Genomic DNA, 8,786 nt, shown 5'->3' with positions numbered 1-8,786 from the left:
TTAGATCTGTCACCAGATACGTATGAATTGAATCACTTTCAGTTATTTTCGCGTAGTAGAAACTCAAGACGTCGACCAGCATATCCGGGTGTGAGGGGCGTGTGGTGGAATAAATTGGCAATGTTTTGCGTTGAAATACTGAATCAGGACCTCCTAACCTGGTATATATTTATATATTATAAAAAATGCTGCGAGAATTGAACTGACAGAAAAATGGGATGTCAGCTTCACAAATTCTCTAATCTCCCCAGCCGGGGGAACAGGATTTATAGAAGAACGTGTTACCGGCTCTGGATTTGTGTCGGATACATTACCAGAACTCAGTACATGGGAATCCATGTCGTTAAAGAAAATCGAATCGGGAAAGTACCGCGTTGAACAGAGAATCAGAATCAGGTTTATTATCACCAGCATGTGACGGGAAATTTGTTAATTTAGCAGCAGCAGTTCAATGAAATATATAATCTAGCAGAGAGAGAAAATAAAAATAAAATAATAATAATAATAATAATAATAATAATAATAATAATAATAATGCACAACTAAATCAATTACGTATTTTGAATAGATTATGAAAAATGTGCAAAAACAGAAATACTGTATTTTCAAAAAGTCAGGTAGTGTTCAAGGCTTCAAAGTCCATTCAGGATTCTGATGGCCGTGGGGAAGATGCTGTTCCTGAACCGCTGCTGTGTGTTTCTGTCTCATAACCTCAGACACCCAGGTTCAAACCTGATATCCGGTGCCATCTGTGTGGACGTTGCTCCTTTGCAGATTGGAACAATTTTCATCGGCAGTGTCATGACGGTCTATTATCGTCCCTCATTAATGAGCTGTCCTGACTGTGTGAGGCAGATGACCTGACGTAGCCGGACAACGGGTTACAATGAGAATATTTACGCTGCAATTGGGTCGTTCAGTGAGGGCGCAAACTGGACAAAAGTGTTTATTGCCGGAATGTGTGAGGTCATGTACTTCGTTGGGATTGGTATTAAATGAAAGTCGATCGGTTGCGGTGAGACTGTCAAAGGAAACTGTTCACGAAACAGAGATGGCGAGCCGATGGGTGGATCAGGTATTTTGCAAGGCAACTGCAGATTGTAGTTTCTTGCAACTGCATTGGAAATTAGAAATAGAGAAAGCATTGTAATATATTTGTGCATGTTTCTGAGGTAGGCGCTGATGCGGTGACGGTAATTTCACTCCGCATATATGCTGAAGGGTACAGTAGCAACGGAGAAGCTCGGAACAATTTAACTGACTCACCTCCCGTGATGAATGTATGAATGACGAACAACTGAAGTTAAAACTGTTCACTGCAGAATATAGAATAAGGGCTGAATCTAAGGCGATGGATGAGGCGTACAGTCGAGGAAAATTTCCAGGATGAGGAATTATCGTTTAAATACGAATTAAAGCGGAATATCTGTACATACATTCCTGATACCAGAGACTACTCGACGAGGCAGGGTTGTGGATGTTACAGCACAGGGCTGATTCAAATAGGATATGGACGCTTTAAAAAATATATTAAGGAATTTGTGGGTTGCAAAACAGCCAAAGAAGATAGTTTGAAACGTGGGGAAGTGCAGCCGTGATCATATGACATAAACGGACGGGAGCCATCAGTAACTGACATTGCCCCCTTACACTGGGAGTAACGTTTCGAAATGTTCTATTCAGCAACAATGTAAATCCATGGAACTGGTCTCCCGGCTGACGTGCATACAGAACGACGACTTAAAACGCCAGGACCGGATTATGAATGAAATAAAGTCGGCCTGACGGATGGTGTCACTGCCGGGAATTGTACTCCATCGAATCTCAGGGATTGGGAATCTGTAGTCAATGACACTGCGGGTCTGCCTGACGAATGGTCTCACTGCCGGGAACTGTACTACATCGAATCTCAGGGATTGGGGATCTGTAGTCAATGACACTGTGGGTCGGCCTGACGAATGGTCTCACTGCCGGGAACTGTACAACATCGAATCTCAGGGATTGGGGATCTGTAGTCAATGACACTGTGGGTCGTTCGCCGTACACTGGCGAACACTAGTGGGTCGTATTGACACTAGTGGGTCGTACACTGCTCGCTTCTACCGCTTGCTGCCCGCGATCTGCAACATCTCCAGCTGCAGAGACGTACCGGAGATTTGATCAGGGGAAAGCTCTAGTTACAGCTGAGGGAGACGCTAATGCTCTCGGGTGGACTCTGCCACAACTACAGTAACACAGGAATTGAGTGCGATTAGAATCTGACAGAGGATGAAAATGCCTCGCCATGCGAATCGTAGAGCGAAAGGACAGAGTCCACTTCTTTACACTGACGCTGAAATGTCCGTTCTCCGAGTTTGATTCTTTTAGTTTAACAAGACAGTAAAATTCCGAACTGCAGAGAGTTTAAGCTGACTCGAGGGGATTGATCAGAGTCAGAATAGAAATGAACATTGCACAATGAGTAGAAATGTATTGTATTGAATTGTATTTAAGAGTGTAAAAATACGCAGTTCTCAACTGAACACAGAGGGTGCAGCGCTCAGACAGCATCAAGGGTGTTAAATTTTATTGGCAGTGGGGTTGTAGGTGTGAGCGCTGCGAGCAGGGTTCGAACCTGCGCGGGGAATCCCCATTGGATTTCAAGTCCAACGCCTTAACCACTCGGGCATCGCAGCTGAAGAATGTTCAGCATCGCATCAATGTTCAGCACCCACCGTAGTAGCACTACCCCTGAAGTGAGGGTTTTACTTGATTTATGCTTAGTAATGGAAAAGGTGATTCATTATTCCAATACAAATAGTATAATTGGACAGCTGTGGAATTTGTTTCAACACCGTTAGGTCAGAACGGGGGTGTGGAGGGATAACACTGACGTCAGTATCGTAAATGAAGGAGATTTCCAGTATTAGGGATAAAGATCAGGATCAGAATCAGGTTTATAAATACGGACATATGTCAACATTACATTATTGCTTTTATATTCTGCTCCTCCTGAACCGCATGTTAAAATTGCATTTGCCTTCCTTTACCGCTGACTCAGCCTGGAAGTAAACATTTAGGGAATATTGCACAAGGTCTCTTTGCACCTCTGATTTCTGAAAACCTTCCCCATTCAGAGGCTTTTTTATTCTTTCTTCCAAGATGCATCACCGTACCACACGATGATCTATTTGACAAATCTTCTCCCTTTCTCCTCAACTGTCTTTGATCTTCAATGTGCTTCGAATCTTTTGAGTTTTTGAACACGTTGAAGTCAGGCTACATTTCTTATATTTTCCTTTCTTTAGCCCAACTTCCTTCAGAGTGGAGTGACAATCTCAGTTTTCCAACCATCAGGATCTATTCTGGAATATCAAGTCAAGTCATTTCTTAATTGTCATTTCGACAATAACTGCTGGTACAGTACATAGTAAAAACGAGACAACGTTTTTCAGGACCATGGTGTTACATGACACAGTACAAAAGCTAGACAAATCTACGTAAAAAACAACACAGAAAAAAAACTACACCAGTCTACAGACCTACCCAGGACTGCATAAAGTGCACAAAACAGTGCAGGCATTACAACAAATAATAAACAAGACAATGGGGCAGAAAGGTGTCAGTCCAGGTTCTGTGTATTGAGGAGTCTGATAGCTTGGGGGAAGAAATTGTTACATAGTCTGTTCGTGAGAACCCGAATGCTTCGGTGCCTTTTCACAGACGGCAGGTGGGAGAAGAGTTCGTAAGAAGGGTGCGTGGGGTCCTTCATGATGCTGTTTGCTTTGCGGATGTAGCGTGTAGTGTAAATGTCCGTAATGGCGGGAAGACAGACCCCGATGATCTTCTCAGCTGACGTCACGATCCGCCGCATGGTCTTGCGAGATGGTGCAATTTCCGAACCAGGCAGTGATACAGCTGCTCAGGATGCTGTCAATACAACCCCTGTAGAATGTGATGCGGATGGTGGGTGGCAGCCTTCTCAGTAAAGTAGAGACTCTGCTGGGCTTTCTTTGTCATGGAGCTGGTGTACATATAATGATACGTGAAGGAGCGCTGACAGAATCTCTTCAGTTACCACTTTCAGAACACTGGGTGTAGTCCAACTGGTCCCGATGACATCTAACTTCAGACCTTTCATCTCCACGGGCACCTTCTCCAGAGCCATAATATCCACTCTCACCGATGCCCACTGACACGTGTTCCTCGGTGCCATTATGCTGGTGCCTTCCACAGAGCAGCCTGGCGCAAAATATTCATTCAGTTCGTCCCTTTTCTTTTTCCCCCATTACTGTTTCTTCAGCGTCATTTTCCCAGATTTCTAACATCCACTCTCGCATCCCTTTTATTATCATATGTCTGAAAAAAATAGTATTTTCTCTATTATTAGCCATTTTTAAAGGGTTCCAAACCTCCGGCTTCCCATTGATGCTTGTTGTATTATAAGCCCTCACTTTTGCCTTCATGCTGTCTTTACTTTCCAGTATCAGCCATGGTTGCCTCATCCTCCCTTTCGAATATTTATTCTTATTTGGGATGCACCTCTCAAATTGCCCCCCCCCCCCCCAAAAGCACTCGCCATTGTGGATTTTCCGTCAGCTATGCTACAGCCACTTTCCAATCCACCTGGACGGCTCCAGACATAGTTCCCTGTTATTTTCTGCCAGTAACGGGGTCGAGGACAGTTATGGTCCCTGATTTTATTTCAGCCAGTGACGTGGTCGGCGACTGTTGTTGCCTTTGTTTTTCCATGTGAGTGAGGGGGTCGAGGGCTGTTTTCATTCCTGACTTTATTTCCGCGAGTGACGTGGTCCGGTTCTTTTATTGTCACTATTGGGTTGTTTTTTTTTTTTTTGCTGCGGGGGAGGAGGCATTTTGGGGTCTGCGAGATTTGTTTCTTTACTTTTTTCGAGCCGGGGTTGATGTTTGTCCTTTCATGAAAACCGATGGTCTCTCGGTAGTTCATTGCTGTCTGGAGCAGACAAATTTCAGAGTTGTATTGTACATGCGGACTTTGACAATAAAATTAACCCTTTGAACATTTATATTCTCCTCACTCGTGTTACTGCAGTTCCACTTACTGTATGAAATACTCGTAACTCTGATTTTATCTTCTCGCTCTCAGACTGCAGGAAAAATTCGATCACATTACAATCACTGCCTCTCAAGCATTCCTGTATCTTAATCTACCTGGTCGAAACACAACACACCACACAATCCACAATGGCCTTTTTCTAATGGGCTCAACCAAAACGTACTCTAAAAATCCATTTCAGTAGGCATTAAACAAATCCCCTCTCTGAGTATCCAGCGACAACTGGACTTTCTCAAACTACCTACATATTGAGATCCTTCAACGACCATTGTAATGTTGCCATTTTTACATGCCTTGTGTAGCTCCGGTTGTCATTTGTACTTAACGTCGACTGCTAGAGGACTGTATATAACTCCCATCCTCTGATCCTATTCTCTCACTAAGCATTATTTTTATTTTCTGTACAGCACTGTAAATTGCGATAAATAAAATAAATACAAATTTTAAAAGGGAATTGTCTGGGACAGTTCATGTGTTCATGTGTTGAGAAACGACTAAACTGAGTGGAAGAAGTGGCTCTTGATAAAAATGTGATTTTCTATTTTCAGACTCCTCTACATCCACCACAGCACGCTACAATCCCCCACCCCACCCCAGGGGGTAGGAAAGTGCAGAGGGCATGTTTGGTCTGGCGAAGGTCCTGAATGATGCACGCAGCCTTCTTTTGGCACCGTATTGCGAACATGTCCTCGATATTGGCGAGGCGTGCCTGCCACTACAGCTTTCTGCACCTGCTTTCGATCCTGTGCATTGGAGCCCCGCCCCACACCAGACTGTGAGGCAACAACTGACAGTGATGTTCACGTACGTCCATTGAACTTCATCTGATTCTTTGACAGCACTCTAAAAGACAGCGGAAAGACTGGTAGTAATTTATGAAATTAGTCAGCTCCGCCATGGGGACAAGTCTCCGTTGTATCCACGACATCTTCATGTAGCGGTGCCTCGGAGAGGCGGCGACCGTCATTAAGGACTTCATCACCCAGGACATTCCTCTTCTCACTGTTACCATCAGGAAGGAGGTGCAGAAGCCTAAAACCACACACTCAGTGATTCAGGAACAAATTCTCCCCTCTGTCATCCAACGTCTAAATGGACATTGAACCTACGAACACAATCTCATTCTGTTATCTGTTTTTGTTCTAATTTATTTTAACAAATTAATATGCATATATTTACTCTTATTGAATGTTTGACTGATTTTTATTTCTGTATGTATCATGTATTGATTGCACTGCTGCCGCTAATTTAACAGATTTCTCGACATCTGTCGGAGATATTAAAGCCGAATCTGATTCTGATTCTGAAGTAAGTCTCATCCGTAAGACAGATGTTGGTAAAGAACGGAACTGAGACTCAATCTGGATCAGGAGAAAATGAGTTCAGTGGTAAACTTACGCCTCTCCAAATCACAAGCGTTTGTCGCAACAATGTGACCGGAGTGAGAAGTTTCGCTTGTCACCTAATTTTTTCCCGCACCCAAACGCAACACTATGAAATGTATGAGCCGATATTCTATGCAATTTAGAGGCCCTTGTGTCCTGGTCGGGAAAAGGGAAGAGGTTAAACTATATAAGTTCACTTGCCAGTTTCTCGTTCTTCCACATTAATGTCTACAGCGCTCATCAGCATGCAAACCCATCGTTTTCCAAATATTGCTGCGTTGTTTCCATTTTACACGCATTTCCATAACAGAGTGCAACAACAACACAGACTCCCAACTCCTATACTGACCTCCTAAGGCCAGCGTGCCGAACACCTTTCCCACAGTGTGTCTGCATATGAGAAGGGGTTTAAGCAAACTATGTCCTTCTACGTCTCTCTGTCCTTGCTGATTTGAACTTCCGGTGCTCTATCATTCAGACTCAGTTGGTCTGACATGCTAAAATGTGACACTTAAAGCTTACCTGCTTTGAAAACTATTTCTAATTCCTCCTTCAGTGTTTCTGTTTGATACAGCCAATTATCCTGCGCGTCAATGCAAAAATTCTGAAGCAAATCGCTGATAATATCCAATAATGGGGCTCGTCCGGGATCTGAACCCGGGACATCTCGCATATGCTTTTTCACCCGAAGAGAGTATCATACTACTAGACAAACGAGCCCGCATTCGCAGATTGCGTCACAACTGAACTCCGAAGCCATTTAAAGTTAATTGGTGGAAAACCCGTTGTCCTTTCCGTTGTTGAGAGGAGTGTCTGATGTCGAAATATGTTGGGCCCGTATTCCTTTGAGATTACAAGTGTAATCGTTACTTGATTCAGTCAAAATAAGAATATAACGGACCCTGATCTAGTGCACGTTAGAATGCGCTTGCCAATGGAAGGGACCCAAACATGGGACACTAGTTCAAAACGCAATTCCAAGCATACTTTTCTCGCATAGGGTGATGCTTCTCAGAAATTTCCTGTCCCGGCGGCTGGTGGACGGTAGATAATTAGAATGATTTCAGGCGGGTGTACAGAAGTATTTGTCCCATGACCAGTGGAAACGTTTGATGAAAGGCACACAATAAAAACTTTATTCAGGACAGATTTTCACAGGTCGATGCTGCCTGGCCTGCTGAGTTCCTCCAGCATGTTGTGTGTGTTTCGCAAGTTCGTCTCACATTCCGCTGATTATCCTTTCACCGACAAGCATTGTTCCATCACGTGACCTTCCAACTCCTGTCACGTCACCTTCCGACTTTACTATCTGTTTTTACCTCTTTCCGGTGCAGCTACGTCGAAACTCACAAGAGGATTCCCATTCAAACTGTGCAACCTATCATCCACATTCCCCCGCTCCACGTCCAGTATGATCGCCATTGCCGATGCCGTCACCACATTGCTGTTTGGGTAAAAACTGGTATGGAGATGGAATGAGAGAGTGTGTGAAGGATGATTCACATCTTGTTGACAGTCGAGGGGAAAAGGAGAAAATCGTGAAAGACAACAGGATGGGGATATTTGCTCAATGACAGAAACTTTTCTTCAGCAAAATCGGGTGTAGAATGTAGAAAACAAAGAACGAAAGGGAGGAAGAATGCCGAATTGTCATGGACTGGATGGGTAACTACCTTTCCAGTGGAAACTGCGACCTAAACACAAAGTCTTACATCACTAATCTATCCCGTGATAGTGATTTCAAGTTTCCGGGGATGGGGTCGGAGATTTATTTTCCCAGCTTGTTGCTGCTGTTTAGAAGGAGGCGTTGTCTGTTTTGACAGAGAAGCTGAGAATAGATTTAAATGGACTTGGTACGAGCAGATAGGATTAGTCTAGTTTAGGATTGCGGACATTGAAGACGAGATGTTTTGAAAGATCCTGCCGACGGTGTTGACTACTGTTTTAGTCAACATGACTACTGTAGATGGTGTGAACAAATTTTACACAATTAGTTCCGTATTATCGTTGCTTGAAATACGCTCAACAAAGTGATACTTCTCAAAGATTCACAGTGGGACTGGGCAGGGTACAAGACAACACAGCGTTCTCACACCTCAGACTGAAATCTGACATCTCCAACCCTATCAGGCTGTCATCGCCCATCGTTCTTCCTTGAAAAATAGTCATGTTTCCGGATTCCGGTGAGAATATTTTGGGTCCTAATCAGGACAGACCCCGCGCATGTTGTTGATGAAAGGGAAACGTGGATTAAAACTCTTTTCCCAATAGTTAATACGTTCAACTGTTTCCTCTAGTGCGGCCTGACCTGTGAATGTGAAGCACAC

The 8,786-nt window shown here is 43.7% G+C and overlaps 1 non-coding gene across 1 annotated transcript; it reads right to left on the bottom strand.

Annotated features, from left to right (window-relative positions):
• Positions 1-2,593: 2,593 nt before the first annotated feature.
• On the bottom strand, positions 2,594-2,675 carry trnas-uga (transfer RNA serine (anticodon UGA)). The gene has a single exon. It is a non-coding gene; the product is annotated as a tRNA-Ser (tRNA).
• Positions 2,676-8,786: the final 6,111 nt, after the last annotated feature.

Source organism: Hemitrygon akajei, unplaced genomic scaffold, assembly GCF_048418815.1.
Source record: "Hemitrygon akajei unplaced genomic scaffold, sHemAka1.3 Scf000077, whole genome shotgun sequence".
Lineage (NCBI taxonomy): Eukaryota > Metazoa > Chordata > Chondrichthyes > Myliobatiformes > Dasyatidae > Hemitrygon > Hemitrygon akajei.
Note: the sequence above shows the minus strand (reverse complement) of the source record. Positions and strands in the feature narration are given on the sequence as shown.